This window comes from Brachyhypopomus gauderio, chromosome 12 (assembly GCF_052324685.1).
Source record: "Brachyhypopomus gauderio isolate BG-103 chromosome 12, BGAUD_0.2, whole genome shotgun sequence".
Taxonomy (NCBI): domain Eukaryota; kingdom Metazoa; phylum Chordata; class Actinopteri; order Gymnotiformes; family Hypopomidae; genus Brachyhypopomus; species Brachyhypopomus gauderio.
This window is the reverse complement of record NC_135222.1, coordinates 5498370-5514846: the sequence shown is the minus strand read 5'-3', so window position 1 is coordinate 5514846 and position 16477 is coordinate 5498370. Positions and strand designations below refer to the sequence as shown.

Below are 16477 nucleotides of genomic sequence, written 5' to 3'. Positions count from 1 at the left end.
AGCTTCATCTGATGCTAGCGCACTCACCGGAGATAAGACACCTAATTGAGAAAACATTTGCACTGGCATGTTGGGCAACATGTAGCCCGCTCCATACCATATGGAATCATGGGTAAAAAATAAAAAAAAAAAAAAAAAAAAAAAAGCCCTGACAATGAACCAATCTCACGCAGACCCCGTGGCAAGGTGAGCGGCAGTCATCTGCTCTGAGAGCAAGCTGTCCTTAAAAAAAAAAACCAACACGGCAACGATGAGCCCTTTTCCACATCACTGAATGCCTGCGTTCCTTAATTAGGAATGTTTCTTCATGATCATCATCATCATCATCATCATCATCCGCACTCTTATCACCGCCACTATTCAGCTGACTTAGGTCTGCAGGAGTTCCTCTTTTACTCTTCTTTCAGCTTGGAGTGGAGAGATTTAATAGGACAGAGTCAGGTAGAGGGGAGTGAGGGCAGCGGACTAAAACACCACAGGCTATTAGCCTGAAATATCTGCTGGACAGATGGAACTGCTTAAAGACCATCATGTTTGGTTATTGGACTTTACCCCTTCACATTCCACCGCCTGGCAAGAGTCTATTTTTAAACAAATTTACCTACAATTCTTAGGAGTTACAAATTCAAGGAAATGTAAAAAAAAAAAGGAAATGTACTTCTGGGTATTTTTATTCAGTTTCAATGTCATCTTTAATGTGGACACTTTGGAAATATAATTGAAGCCCAGAGAAAACACTGCCCACGCTGTCATGTTCAGACAGTCCTCCTACTTCTCTGTGAGGTTAACTACTGTAAGTGATAGCTTCCTTATACCGGGAAACTTCTCCCTTCTTAAGCAAATCCTATAAATTGAGTTACACATTTTACTATAAATTTTAAAACTTTTTCAAATATTTGTACATATTTTTTTACATTTATATATTCAGTTTCTAATTGGAACTCTTTATGTATTTGTCACAAACTCAGTTTAAAACATTTCATTTTCACTGTCAGTGTTACACATATGAAACATTGTCACACAAACATGTTTTGCCCGCAATACACTCCAACTCTTTTTCAACTTAAGCATGCAGCACAGACGTGGACCGGCAGATCCTGAACACCCCAGTCAAGCCGCATGGGGCTCAGGTTGCCGAGCGAGGGGAATACCTGAGCCAGGGGCAGCAGACAGAGCCCAAGCACCTAACAGTTCTCCCATTGTGACCTGAGGAATGTGATTTGGGCCCAGATACAGAAGAACCTGTTCTCAAGAACAGTGTTAGGGGGTAGCAACAGCACACAGGTAAATCATACCCAACTGTTCCAGTGTAAAGAGGACCGACCGGAAAGTTAGCATTAGCGCTCAAAGGTCAGCAAAACCCGGGCCAGCATCTAGAAACATACAAATATATCATTTATCACATGCTCTATATATATATATATATATATATATATATATATATATATATATATATATATATATATATATATATATATATATACACATTGTACCTTGACTAACAATAATAATGATATAACTAGAGTAAGCTGATTACATTCTAAATGTGTACATAACATTATTACATAAATTTAACATTAGCTCAAAATGTAAAATTTTAATTAAAAATTAAAATTAAAATTACAATTTTTAAAAAGACTTTTCAGGTCACTTTTTCTATTTTTTTTTTCACCCAAATATATAAATAATAAGCCCTCTACTTAGTCATAATTAGTTATTGAATTAGTCACCCCGTTCAAATAGAATCTACTAATATAATACAGGGGGAAGTCACATGCAAAAGGAGGCCATGTGCTTGCCCGTTCACGCGAGTTCCACCACGATGTTCATGTCCAGATACACAAGCGTGTGGCATGAGGGTGGACACTAAGCTCCTGACTGGGAGAGTGGAGGCAAAGCTACAGAGTGTGAGGACTGGTTACCGGGACTCACAGGACAGCGGGTGCCAGAAAGCACTCGAGCTCTCACAGATCTCACAGGAATGCAGCACTCGCGTGAACACACCTCACAGGTCTTCTCTATGATAACACACCATGGTCCTAATTAATAGTGAGAAGAGCTTTGTGTTTGTATGCACTTTGTAAATAATAGTGTTGAATAGGAGAACGTGTGTTGCTCTTCACAAGGAAGTCTCTGAATGTTAGGTTGCACCTCCAACCTCATTTATAAAGGCCCTCATTCCAGATTATCACAACATCATATTATCAAAGTAGAATACCAAGACTTACTTTTAAGCAACAGTCTACCGTTCCTATATCGGCCAGTAGAAGGCACTCTTGCACTGAATTCATATGTTTTGCATTCCTCAATTAAGTCTCTCAAATAGAAATAATATAACCTTTACTTTCCCCGTGATTCAGAAAATAACACACCTGTGCAATGCTATTTTTCCTGGGTGTGTGCTAGCACAGAGAATGTAGAGATCCTTGCTGTACAACAAAGGGCTTTAGGAAGTCTAAATATAAGTATAAATTTATGTATAATTATAATTTAAAAGTATTTTTTACAATACAAAATGCTGAAATCTGCTGTGAATGTCTTACAGATTTTTTTAATTTAGTTGAAAATCCAATAACTAAACCAAATGTGTACGTTAGGGGACTTCCTCTTGCTAACCAAAGTCTAATTCAAAATGCCTCAAAAACAATTGCTGACATCTGTTTTCTTTTCACTTCCTTGGCACTACAGTCTCGGCAAGGAAGCAGAGTGCCATCCACCACTGTCCAAATCACATCCAGCCAGGCCACACACCACGCACATACTGCACACGTCTCCATACCTGTGGATTTAGAATGACACGGAGAGTCATGGTGATGAGATCGTCCGCTTCAAAATCTGTGGTTTCTAATACACAGACGTTTATACACAAGGCGACTGTGAGAGAAAAGACCAGAGCTGAGTCTAAAACAAAATGGTGATGTTAACAAGAATTTGATGAGGTCCCAAATTGACAATAAGCTCAAGGTTTCTCTCTTTTGTTACCTAGGGAGTTATTCCTTGCCACTCTTTCATCTGGTTTGCAAATTAGGAGTCTACATGAAGTATATAAAAGTTGTTAAAAGTGTTAATATAACAAATGGAATAATATAATAAGAATCATTTTATAATAAATTGAATTAAACAAATGGAAGTCCATATTAAAAATAAAATAAGCACAAAAGGCAACACATTTCTTTTTGAGTACAATGAAATACCACATATCACATTCTATTTGTTGTTTTGCTTTCCATAATGAACTATGGAGTAATTCTCAATGCTGCCAATGCCCACAGACACCCAGAGTGAGTACATCTTAGTGAGCTGAACGAATGCCTGACAAGCACATGCAGAATAAAAGAAGTTCCAGTATATTCCCAGGAACGTCTTCCACAAATAAGTGTGTTTACCTCCATGCATTTTTCCTCTCCAATTGTTGGCAGATGCTACTGGTTACAGATTATTAAACAGTAAAGGGACCTGGCGTTGCAAAATAAATGTCTTTATTGCTTACCTTTTTATCAGCATATTACACATGAGGTATGAGTGATACTTAAATGATGTCTTTGAACTGTGAGAACAAGAAACTCTAAATTGTCCATCAAGATTATGAAATGTTAATGAGCCATTTAGACCAATTACGGTTGTACAAACACAATTTCTACAATGCCATAAAATGTGAGCTGATCATCAGTGCCACTGTTTCATATTTGAATCATTTGCACAAACACCAAAATTTGGCCAGGATGTTTTGCTCTAAAAAAAAAAAAATGTGTGTCTGCGATTAGAAACGCGCTAGGCAAACATATGCTTTAGTGTGTTCCAATGTCTTTCGATTTGCCCGAGGAAGCCATTCTATAATGAGTCCATTGTTTTGCAAAATCAAGTAAGAAATGTAAAAACCTGTCTATAACCACACAAAATGAAATCCAGCTTAACTTACTCTTTGCCACATCAAATTCAATCAATACATATATAACAGACGACAAAAGTCATACCTTTTCAAACACATCTTAAACATCATTAGTCGGTGTATCCTAAAAGCAGGATTAAGCCTGCTTAATTAAGCCTAAGGATTAAACAGTAAAATGCCAAGGTGCGAATATGGCATGAGAACATCTTAAACGAATGGATGTTCTCATAAAGATGAATGCAAGTCATGAGCAAAAAGGCCAGGTGATCCTAATAACAACTGATGTGATTGTTTGTGGTAGATAACTGTGTATGTGTGCTGTGTGTGTCACTAAACTGAATGGTGTGCCTGTCTGGAAAGTGCCAGCAGGCAGCAGACTTACACCAAGAGGTTGGCAGAGTTAAGGCAGAGAGGAAGCACAGTAAAAAAGAAGAGACTTGGCCATAAGCACCATCTGCTTCCATAGCGTACTCTTCGCCAAGACATGCCCAAACTCATTCATTTACAAGGACTGGTGTGGTGGGGATAAAGTCACGTCTAGTACCATGGCCCGCACAAACGACTCCAGTAAAGACGCAAGTGGATAAATGACCTCAAATCTATACAGATTTCTTAATTATGTTGACACGTAAATAAAACTTTGAAACAATTACCCTGGCAAAAGAGATTAATGACTAGTTGGCACGTAACCTTTCTCTGGAAGAGTTTCAGGACACCCCTTACTGTCCTTCCATGCTATTTATACCCAAGGACCTTTAAAAGAATATTAATGGTTCATTATATTACATTCATCAGTTTTCTTAGTGCCGAAGTTGATGATTGAGTCAGGAAAAGCAGACAACTTTTGAGGAATTTATTTCCTCGCATGAGTGATTGTGAAAAGGGAAAGCATGTTTTTCTCAAAAAAGCCCCACAGGTACTTGGAATGGCAGCCAAATGCCGCAGAGGTACGCCAAATGCCACAGCATTACACCCCCCACCCCCCAAAAAAATAAGATGTGATGCCATAGTGCCACTTACAGCATCAGGCAGTTTGCAGGGTGCAGCTCTATTACCCTGAGAAGGACCCGTTACACTGATGTCTGTCTTGGCACGTCATAGTGAATCAAAAATAATGGCAACGAGTGGCAGCCAAATCTGTCACAGTGATGTCCAGTGTCAGCTAGCAGCATCCCATGCACCGTTCTCTTGACCTTCACCCATCTAAACACTCACCCACCACTCTCTCCATCTTGTTCCTACCCATCTGTCCCATGAAATGCCATGCCTTACACGTTTAATATTCATTAACAAACCTGAAGGGATCGTTAAAAATAGCATAATACAGCATATATCATTTTTAAGGACATGCAAAAAGTCAACTTAGTCTGTCAAGCTCCACTTAATAGATTGAGAGAAGATCCATAATAATTATCCATATTGTAAATAGCTCCAGAAATTATTTAGTGTCAATAATTGCATAAAATGTGGTCAACACACTGAGAACTGATGGGTTAAACATATCAGACCATTCACAAACTGAAACATATTTGAAATTATTTAGGATAAGCCTACATTTCCAACTATATATTCTACAATAATTTAAACTAGAGGAAATTGCAGTGAAGACGTCATATTGTTTGTTAATAGGTACTATACTAAAACACATTTTATCAAGTTACTGTGCAAGTTATGGACTCCAAATTGTCCCAATTATCTAAACTGTTCAGCAAGTTATTCAGAGAGTGATGTGGGTTACTACTACTACTACTGCTACTATAAAACGGTTGTTGCAGTTGTTAAGCGCTTCTTTTGTACAACACAGGTGTTTAGTTTAGCCTACTTCATTTTGGAATGTGAAATGAAAATGTAGAATCCACGTAAAGGTAAACGTTTAAAATCAACAAAATTAGCAATTAGATCTAATTAGCCATTAGATTTAAGCCCGAGCTAGCTAGTTAGGTCAGCGAACTAGGATAGTCTTCAATAAGATTTTGGCTAAACAGGAAAACGTAGCTTCCAAAAACGTAATAAAAAGTAGTGGTAAAGTTTACCTTTAAAGACATGATGTGATTTTGAATGGTGTAGTAATGACATCTTCAGAATTCACGACTAGTTCAACGGTACCTCAGAGTAATATTTGTAAGCAAAGCTTGCATCTGGCTAACTAGCCAGCAACATCTCACTGTGAAGATCGTTTCTTTTTTGAGGTCTCGTGCTCAGTGGCGGGAAAAGTAGCGTGAGGTGAATGAATGGAACGATGTTCAACGTTATCACAATATATCGGCTGTTGGAAACTGACTGTAACAGAGGAAACTGTATAAATATATTTGTGTATATACATAAAAGCTCCTTTGTCTTATTTATTTGTATTAGACTAGGATCTGATGTCAAAGTATATATTTTTGATTTTAACAGCATAAAGAGTTTGTATAGTATAGCCATATGGTTTATGTTAATGACAGAAAAATAAACGTACCTGGAATTCAATTTTTCCACAAAAACAGCGGAAAGACGTGTGTTATAGCCTACTGCAGATGTCATTGGATAATTGTCATACATGTCCACCATTTATTGTGTAAATACTAATGGTTTGATAATACTGCTCTGTAAATATTCTCATTTCTAAAATGAATTAGATTCAGTGATTTAAATATGTTTATTTAATATGAGATACATAATAATATGAGATACATAATGATCATTGTGACAGCCAGGCCCACAATGATTATTGTTAGGTTTTGAAAATATCCGTGTTTTCAAAACCCTAAAGTCACAACTTTGTGTGGTGAACCCTGGACTTTCATGGGTGATAGAAGTTAAGAGACACAATAATACGATTTGTGAAGGATTCACTTCTTGCAAGATAATTCCTGCAATGTCCAGAGCTATTTTTCTGGAAAAATATATAATAATCGTTTAAAATTTTTGTTGTTGTTTGATAGCATTTTATTAATGATCAATGTAATTAAAATTAACTCATTATGCTAGAAACACAATAAGCCCGCTAGAGTGAGGTAGTTTGTTTGTATTTATGACATAACAGATCCTTTAGTATAAAGCATTGCATATAAACTACTTTAAACCCAGTACTGCGGTGATGTCTCCTTTGACCTGGGTTTGCCTTGTCCAGTTTTGATCACAGAGAATATCCCTTCTGCAGCTTGTTGCGTTTACAGCTGTTTAACATAATTAATTTAATCATCCTACTGTAAAGATCAGTGTTCTCATGCCTTCTGCTACCGTTAATCACATCTGCACGCTGACTCCAACGACAATACTGACAGGACAATGCAAAACAAGGCAGCTATCATTAAGAAAGCAAATAAAACATAAAAAATGATTTATATTATATGACTAATATTACATTAAGAGTCAAACGTGGACATATTTAACCATTTCATTTTATGGTTTAGATTGGTGAGTTGAACAATTGTGCAGCCAAAACATTTTCAGCAATTTTCAGTTGTTATTGTATTTTACTGTCAGTGTAAATGAAATATAGCATGAAATTATGTGAATTAAACAAACAGTAGACCTACTCTGTCAAAGTTCTGAGAGTTTTAAAATACCACCTCTTTTGTGTTGAAATTGAAAACAGTTTGCTGTGTATTTAATTGGACAGACCTTATATTTTTAATTTTGAAAACAGAGCACAGAGGAAACATATGTTCAACAACCTCCAGCAGATGTCCATCTTCGAACTGGAGCCCAGTGTGAGAGTGTGAGATTCAGCAAGCTCTTTTTGTTAGACTGTCTGTGCTCTGTAGGCGCCCCACGTTTGTCAAGACACACATTATAAACTGTTTAATGCAATGTGGTCAGTTTATGGGTATGGTTTTTACACTATAAAAGACTTGTTGAAACGTTGAATGTAAAGGGTTACTGTCCTTTCCTCAGATATTTTTATATAGGCTGGAATGCTATAGAAATTGAATAAATAAAATTCTCCATTGCCCCTCACGCTTTGTAGACGCTCACATTCACATTCTTGCTCCCCTATACCTTAATTGCAAAAACAAAAACTGTCATTTTACTCTTGACACCATCCTGAGGAATACAGGAAAGAAGGAAACAGCTAAAAAAAATCAGAAGTGAGGATCGCATCCACAGCAGATTCATGCATATGAATAACTGCAGGTGAGAGCACGCGGGAGAGCCAGGAGAGGAACGCAGCGCGTGAGCATCGCCATCTGCAGCACGCCCCACATTTGGCAGGCCCGTCCGTGCGCTCCCCGTCCCAGTAAGCGCAGATTAACAGGCAAGCGGAGCAGCCTGGCAGGCTCTCTGCCCTGGCGTGGCCCGCTCCCCCCGAGACAGCTTTAAGGAACAGCCTGCTCGTGCCACTGCGACGACTTCAAAGCCCACCGAACAGTGCATCTCCCTAGAGTGACGCTGAGAGACACTGTGACCGAAAAGGCTTGCTTCTGTGTTGGTCCCACAGCGCATGAGTGTATTTTTTCTTGCATTCGTTCGTCATTTTCTACGTCTCCTTTGCCGATGTGTGTTACGGGTGTGCTGATCGAGGATTATAATCATTTGGTACAGACCGGAAAGCAGAATGCGTGAGATGTTGCGCTGGAGCTTGTTGGACATGTGCTCAGGAAAGGGCTGGAGAACAGGCACAGCAGGAGACCAGGTGGCAGGCCCAGTCCAGAGCTGAACTGGAACCCAGGATCTGTAACCTGATCCTACACATCTCTAGCCCTTTGTCAGGTTTCAATGTTTCAGACAGAACCAGCTCAGAAGCTATGCTGGACTTACAGACATAAAAAAAAAGTTAAAATTCATTGAATGCTCCTCTTTTTCATAATTATGCCATTAACTTCATATTTAATGGTCTGACTTCCACTGTCCACTCTAATTTAATCACTCCTTTCTCATAGGTAGCAGAGCATCCATTATTCATTTAGACATTTTGGTCAAAATTAAGTAGGTTACCTGATGCGGGCAGAAAATGTTGGCAGTTATGTTGTTTGGATGTATTTGAATTCCATCGTATGCTTTTATATTCAGCTCTAAGGTGTTCAGATGTTGATTACACCAGTTGACAGGCATGGTAGTGTTGTCTGAGCTATTAGCTATTGGCTCTTACTGTATTACTGAGTGAAACAGGGGCGCAGATATCTCTGCACCATTAATCAAGACAATGAGTAAGTACTTTTATCACCACACTGTGACCCAGCTCAGCATAGGCAGATTTCCTTTATTATGTAAAACACAGTTGACTCTGGGGTGTCATTTATATGCAGTGCGCTGTGTTAAAACAGTGGCTCAGTAGGGTCCTGGAGCACTGCCACTGTGGGGCATTCTGGAGAGCCAATCAAAACACACTTGACGTAAAAAAAACACCTGCCACACTTTACATGTAAAAAATGGCTGCCACACTTTAAATGTAAAACAAACCTGCCATTAATTGTTGTGTAAAATATATTCCATTCCATTCTTTTCATCACTGTCAGCCAAGTTCTGATTGATTGTCACTTGTTTCCAAAGCTACTGATCACCGTAAAAAATGGCTATTTGTTGGTGGCTCTTCTGGAACACGAGTGGCTGTCCCCGTGTATGAGACGTGTATGAGACATGCCTTGATTACGTGAGATTAATGATGACTGGCGAAGCAGAGGACTGTCACTGTGGCACAGGAGGAACGGCCCTCATTAGTTACTGCGCTTAATGAGCATAATTACCCCAAGCTTGTCCCTCTTAAACACTCCATTATGCAAACTCATTATACCGATTTTTTTTTTTTCGTTTACAATTTCAAGCTTTTAGGAGGGGAATAAATAACCTGAATTGAATAAGTGAGAAGATGTGATTTAAATCAGCCACCTCGTGTGCTGCTGGTGTGAATCAGCGGTAGCGATAGGAGAGAGTCTAGGCCCGGAACTGCGGTTTGTGCTGCTCCTGGGTGCGTTCAGACAGATGCTGGGTAATAAGTGGTTAAATGAGATGATTAAGGAGCCCTGTCAACTGAGCTGAGCCAACTCTATTAACTAAAGAAGGCAAGAAGAAGCATTTCTACCTGTTTTTGTTTTGAAGGGTTGGGTCTTGTTCACCTGCCGCAACCCCACTCACTTCAACAAATACCTCTGTGTTAATGTCACTGACTCCAGTTTTAGAATTCTTAGCACCATATGCTCAGAGATACTGCACTGTTACCAACTCCTGAGTGTGTGAGATGTGAAGTTTGTGTGGGGGGAGGGGAAAGCTCAGGATCTTCTGACCTCACACAGGGCTCCACTTTCTGCCATGGGGAGCTCAATATACCATGGCTAGAAGTGCCCTTATTTGGCCATGATTGGCCTTGCTCTTTAACCTGGTGGGCAAGATATAGCCAAAGGACTCTCTCATACTGGGCATCAACATTTCAGGCCTGAAATTAGCATAAAGCAGTATGTGCTCTTAGCAAGAGCGCACAGGCCCTACTGCATTAGCCTATAGCCTCAGGAGGAGAGATGAGCAGAATGCAAATGATTGCTTAGCAATTATGTGGGACGCAGAAACATATGTTTTCATGAACATTGTTTTTAGACTGCAGCATTCTCTGCACGATCAGCTGCAATATGAACTCCAAGGCATTGGTTGAGGTTACTTGAACGTTCAACCTTAAATCTAAATTTGTTGACTGAATCGATAGCAGTTTCATGAGATCGGGCTTTCTGTAGCACGCTGGCACTTGACATCATCTGCCATTTCTCATATACCCCACCATATGTGGCAAGATATTTGAGCACAATAATGTCAGCGTGTCTCATATTTGAATTAAAATCAGAGGAAGATATATGAATATAAATAATTAAGGAAATAGTAATGATCATAAATGGGAGGACTCCTCTGGAGGGAATTCACACATGCTGGCTTTCATTAATAAAGAGTTGATAGTCTTTATTCCAGTGTGCATTAATTCAGGGTGAAAAAAAAACTAATTACTGTTTGATAAGTGACAGGGTGAACTCTAGAGAATAGATCATGAAACATAAACACAGTGTGCATTATTACACCATAATATGACCTACTAGTCCACGTGCGTGATGGCTCATAGATTTCTGCGTCTTAAGTAAGCATTTATCACACGCTCTGTTTATGTTTTTTTTTTAATCTGGATGGCTTCTGCTCTTCTTCCAGAGTGAATGCAGGTCATCTGAGCCAGTCAGTAATTCCACCGTGACCAAAATCATGATGGAATAGAGGCGGAGGTGACAACCATATGGAATATGCACCCGGGGCTTCAGACAATCAAGACTCAAAATCTTGAGATTATCTGAATCAAGCATGCAATGGTCCCAGCATGGTGATGGTGGTGGTGGTGGTGGCACCATCACCCCCACCCTACCCCCTCCCCATGATGCTTCACCCTCCAGCATTGGAAAGCCAGTTTGGGGAGGGGGCTGTAAAGAGGGGGGGGGGGGGGGTGCTGTCTGCCAACAGCAGGTGCTGGTCCATCCTTCAGGGAACAGGCAGCAGGATGGGGCCCTGATGTTTGGCAGAGACGGGGGGTCTGGCAATCTGGTGCGCTATGCCAGAGCGTCTGGATCTGCAGACAAGAGCGAGATGGCTGGGTGCAGACAAGATATACTGACAACTGTCATGTCAGTTTGATGTTGATCAGTTTGGGGTTTTGTTTTTGTAATATCAGTGTTATTGTCACACCAGTCGTAAGCTTGTGCTTGTGCTGTCTTATCACAGTTCAGGTGTCCAACTGGTCGCTGTCTCTCATGTTTCCAAAGATGGACCCAAAGACGATTCCCTAAACGCACACACGACAAACACACATCTCCTCTTCTTGTCTTTCTGACTTTGCTGTCATCTGAGAATGATACAAATACACTGAAATTGCTGTGTAGACTCAATAACTAAATGATAAAATGATCAAAGAAAGAAGAGAGTAACAGAGAAAGAAAGGAAGAAAGAAGATAAGCCAAGTCATCGTGCATGCCTGATCGTTACTACAGAAGATCATCTGAATTATTGATGTACTTGTATAAAGTCATTAAAGAATTTGGTTTCTCATTTTACAGGGAACATTGAAGGGAACAACTTATTATTTATAAAGACATATATTCAATAGAGTGTTGGTAAGATCGCAATTGTGTTTGCCTTGTGTAATAGACCGCGATGTAACATTGTTACTCTGTGTATTCCCTGCGAATTTTGGCTACCCCTAAGGCTCTATGTCAGGTTTCTCTCTGCCACACTTGATGCCCTGCAAGCTATCTTTGTTCATCACATCGCAAGCCATCCAGAGCATTCCAACATGGCACTGGAAGCTGAACGGTGGGTTTGGCTTTGTCAATGTTGTGACTGTCGTGTGCAGTGAGTACCATGTGTTGTGTGCGAGATTGCCATATGATGGGGAACCTGCCCAGCTTGAGACGGACACCCCCTTTCCCGTGTGGGCACATGTGCAGACCCTCCAACACCCACCTCCCCGTCTCACACACCGCACGCAACCTATCCCAATTTTTTTTTTCCTTTTTTTTGAGTAGCAAAGTGATACAACAAACAAAATGGGCTTTTCACAGCGAGCGCGGCCAGGCTGGCTGTGATGATCGGCTGGCACTGAGCACGCAGTCTGGGGCTGGCTGAGAGAGCTCGTGTTTGAGGAGTGAAATCTGCTCTCTGTCCACCCCCCCACCCCCACAACCCCCCCGAACCACCACTAGCTCTATCACAGCCAGGTCTTCAACTGCAGCCAAGTGTTCTGGAAACACGGGCCACTCCTGTCCTTCAGCCCGCACTGGCCGCGTAACATCTCTGGGCCCTGCTTGAGAGAGCCCCACTGCTGGGAGCTCTTTTGTGAGCTTGCACTGGTACCACCGCATGTGACTGTGTTTGTGTATGAGAGGGGGACAGTGACAATGATTACAGCAGTGGGAGAGAGAAACTGCATCAGTGTGCATGAGATGCACTTGAACGCGGTATGTGCTTTTAAAGCAATGTGCACTCTGTTACATTTGTTGACAAGTTTGTTAAAATGACCAGGCAAGCAAAGGAGAGCCCTAATTCCACACTATACTCTTGAAGTAGGCTATGTTAAATAGATGTGTTGTATCACTGACTGGACAATATCCTAGTACAAACGTTCAAGCCAGCAAAGGGTACAGCACACAAATGAAGTTAGCACTGCTTTATAAACTTCAGAGACAGATGTAGATAGTAACCCCAGATGTAGCACTCATGACATAAAAGATTTAAATGTCCTGAGAAATAAATTGTTGCTGATCCAGTCTGAATGAAAATATGGGGGGTGTTTTGGCAAATTGAAATTGACCTAACCACAATTCATCAAGCAGTTTCTTTTTAATCTATTTTTATTAACAGATCATTCACAAACATAATAATAATTAGTCAGCAATGCACCAGCACCGGATTCATTATGAAATTAATCTAATATGAACCTTCTTGTTGCTGTCAGCGGGTGAGCAGTAGAGCTACGGTATTATAAGTGAAGTATGACTTGATTTACAGTAGATCTACAGTATTATAAGTGAAGTATGGTTTTATTTACAGTAGATCTACAGTATTATAAGTGAAGTATGGTTTTATTTACAGTAGATCTACAGTATTATAAGTGAAGTATGGTTTTATTTACAGTAGATCTACAGTATTATAAGTGAAGTATGACTTTATTTACAGTAGATCTACAGTATTATAAGTGAAGTATGGTTTTATTTACAGTAGATCTACAGTATTATAAGTGAAGTATGGTTTTATTTACAGTAGATCTACAGTATTATAAGTGAAGTATGGTTTTATTTACAGTAGATCTACAGTATTATAAGTTAAGTATGACTTGATTTACAGTAGATCTACAGTATTAAAATGAAGTATGACTACTACTACTTACAGCTATGTGAATGCAATTTTTTCATTTGCAATTGACCTACCAGACAATTTAAATGATTTTAACTCATATTTCAGTATTAAAATTCATTGCCTGTGGCAAAGGCCTGACCCAGATTAGATAAAGCAATGTGAGGTGGAGATCTAAGACACAAATCAGACAAATGTATTAATAATTATGGTAAAATTATTTCTTCTCATTTACATGTCAGAAATATTGGATTGTTTAATCAAATCTGAATTACAAATGCTGTAAAGCCCAGCAACCCTTCTCATTTAATCATGGTCCGGCCACAATTGGTCATTCTTCTGGAAAAAAAAGCAAATAACGTATTGTTCTGTGCAGACGGTAGATTTTTAAATGTCTTTTTTTCTTTATTATTTTCTGTTTTTAATCCCGTCTTGTTTCTCGTCTCTCTGTCGTTGGTCTGTTTATCTCGGTTAGTTGTCGTCACTGTATTTTTCTGTCCAGCAGGGGGAAGTCTTGCGCGAAGTTGGATAGTCGAAGCTCCACTAAGTTAACAGAGGGGTCGTGAAGACAAAAGTAAAATAATATAATTTTCACCGTCCAACATTGTCTATAAAAGCCAGCTTATACTATTCACTAAACAGGAATAACTAGATGTACAAATGCACATATAAATGCACAAGTTAATACAATTTAGCGAATACTTCAAAGCTGTAAATAAAAGTCCGGCTCAAGCAATTTGTCAAGTAAATCATGCGATTAAAAAATGAAATTACCTTTTTCATACTTGGAGTTTTCCGTGTTTCTTTTTGCTTGAAACGGAACTTCAGCAGTATCATGTTACTTCATCTATTTTGAGGCCCAACCACCAACTAATTGATACTACCAGGCACGTTTGTATAATCAAGTGTGTTGGGTTCCTTCTGTGAAATGAGCGAGGCTCAGAAGTTCGTCCCTGCGCATGCGCAGCGCGCCTCGGTGCACTTGTTAGCGGGCGCTCGGTTGTCCGTCTCAGTTGTCATCTCAAATCACACTCGCTCCCTTTGATGACAGCCGCTGACTGGAGGGGTGAATGACCCGCGGTGATCGGGCGACCGTGCCTACATGCAAAACAGGGCGTCTGGACAGTGGCCGAGCTGTCAGATGCCAGTGTTCGCTGCCAGGAAGACTGCAACGGGGGTCATCGAAAATGTATGCAAATTTGACATTTCCTCTCTCATTTGCATACTTACACATCAAAGTTTTTGCCAGTATCAGAGGACCTCGTTGGTGGGCTTAAGATGCATATCTTTTTTTCTTTAGGGGGGAGGGTGTGTGTTTGTGTGTGTAGGGGGGGGGGGGGGGGGGAGTTGTTTGGTCCTTTTTTTTTTTTTGGCTTATGAGGATCATGACAGGTGTAGGTTGTGTGGGTTGTACAGATTTGCCGTAATGAATGTTACTAGAATCTTCTGCGTCCCCTGAGCAAGACCACGTTCTGATGTTGTGTCTTCTGTAGTAGTAAACTAAAGCTGTTATAGGAACATTTAAAAGTCTGTGTCTGTATTCTCAAAACAGCTGTAGCGTGTCCTAAATTTCTAGTGTGCAGAACATTCACTCCTGTGGTCTCATAGATGAATGTTTGTTTCTGAAATAAAACAGCTCAATTACGCACAGTTTAATACAGGTGTATTATTCCGAAGCTCCCACGGTTGCTGAGGACACCAGGTTCTTACCTCACGCAGCGTGGCTCTGTTGATGGTGTCGTCTCCTCTCCTCACAAACATACCCTTGGTTTCACTTACACTCTGATACACGCATGCTCACATACATACAAACAGGCCTTACAGGCGTGCTGGTGACAGAGACACCCCTCGTCTAGAGAGACAGACGTGACCTGCTCACCCCGCTTTGGCAGGTCCAGCCTTGGCTCTCCCCACAATACGTTTGTGGTCCTGGCAGGTGCCCCAGACCTCCTCCGCACGCCACCCCACCCAGACCTCTCCCGTGCCTGGGCTGCATTCGGCCGACGTCCTCCCCTCTGACCCCGGCTCCAAATTACACACCTGCCTGGCAGAAGAAAGCGGCCGGGGCTCATGGCAGCCAGATTCTCTCCCCAGAATGGGCCTGCGCCTGATGTCAGCTGGCTGCGAAAGGCAGGGTTCCCCCATGCACTGACCAGAGACCGTGATTAAGCTCCCACTGGGAGGCGGCCAGAGCACTGGAGCCCTGCCACAACGCACTCGTCTCCGTCCGACAGCCGGCCGAGTCCGGATAGCCTCATTCCTGGTCGCTGTAGCAGGGCGCAAGTCAGAGTATGAGATGATGCAACTCATGCTTTTGCTGAGTCTGAGTGAATGGGGAGTGGTTTTGTGTGTGTGTGTGTGTGTTTCAGGACAGCTGATGACCAAGGCAGTAAATACCATTTCAGTAAGAGACACTGACACTGACTGTGGAAGGAAAATAATAGTTTTATTGAATAACGTGTTTAATAATTGGATTCATGTTTATCTGTCATATCCTTGCATGGCATCTTAAAATAGCACAATACAGCTCACACAAAACAGTTATTGGGATGGGATATTGGGAGACATTCAAATGCAAGATATCACTATCAGATTGGTACCAGAAAAAACTTTAGGAATTAAATGTACTCACAATTACACAGAATGTTTTTTTTGTATATAGCCATGAGGCCATGACTTAGGTGCCCTTGAGCAAGACACCTAACCCCAACTGCTCCCCGGGTGCTGGGCTAGGGCACGTGTGCACCACAGCCCCCTAGTAATCACTGGTGTGTGTGTGTGTGTTAACTGCAC

At 40.8% G+C, this 16477-nt stretch overlaps 1 long non-coding RNA gene across 1 annotated transcript; it reads right to left on the bottom strand.

Moving 5' to 3' along the window:
* Window positions 1–251: 251 nt before the first annotated feature.
* On the bottom strand, window positions 252–6052 carry LOC143528402 (uncharacterized). The gene is made up of 4 exons (XR_013134449.1): window positions 5923–6052; window positions 1933–2779; window positions 1296–1373; window positions 252–407 (listed from the first exon to the last, which is right to left on the bottom strand). It is a non-coding gene; the product is annotated as an uncharacterized LOC143528402 (long non-coding RNA).
* Window positions 6053–16477: the final 10425 nt, after the last annotated feature.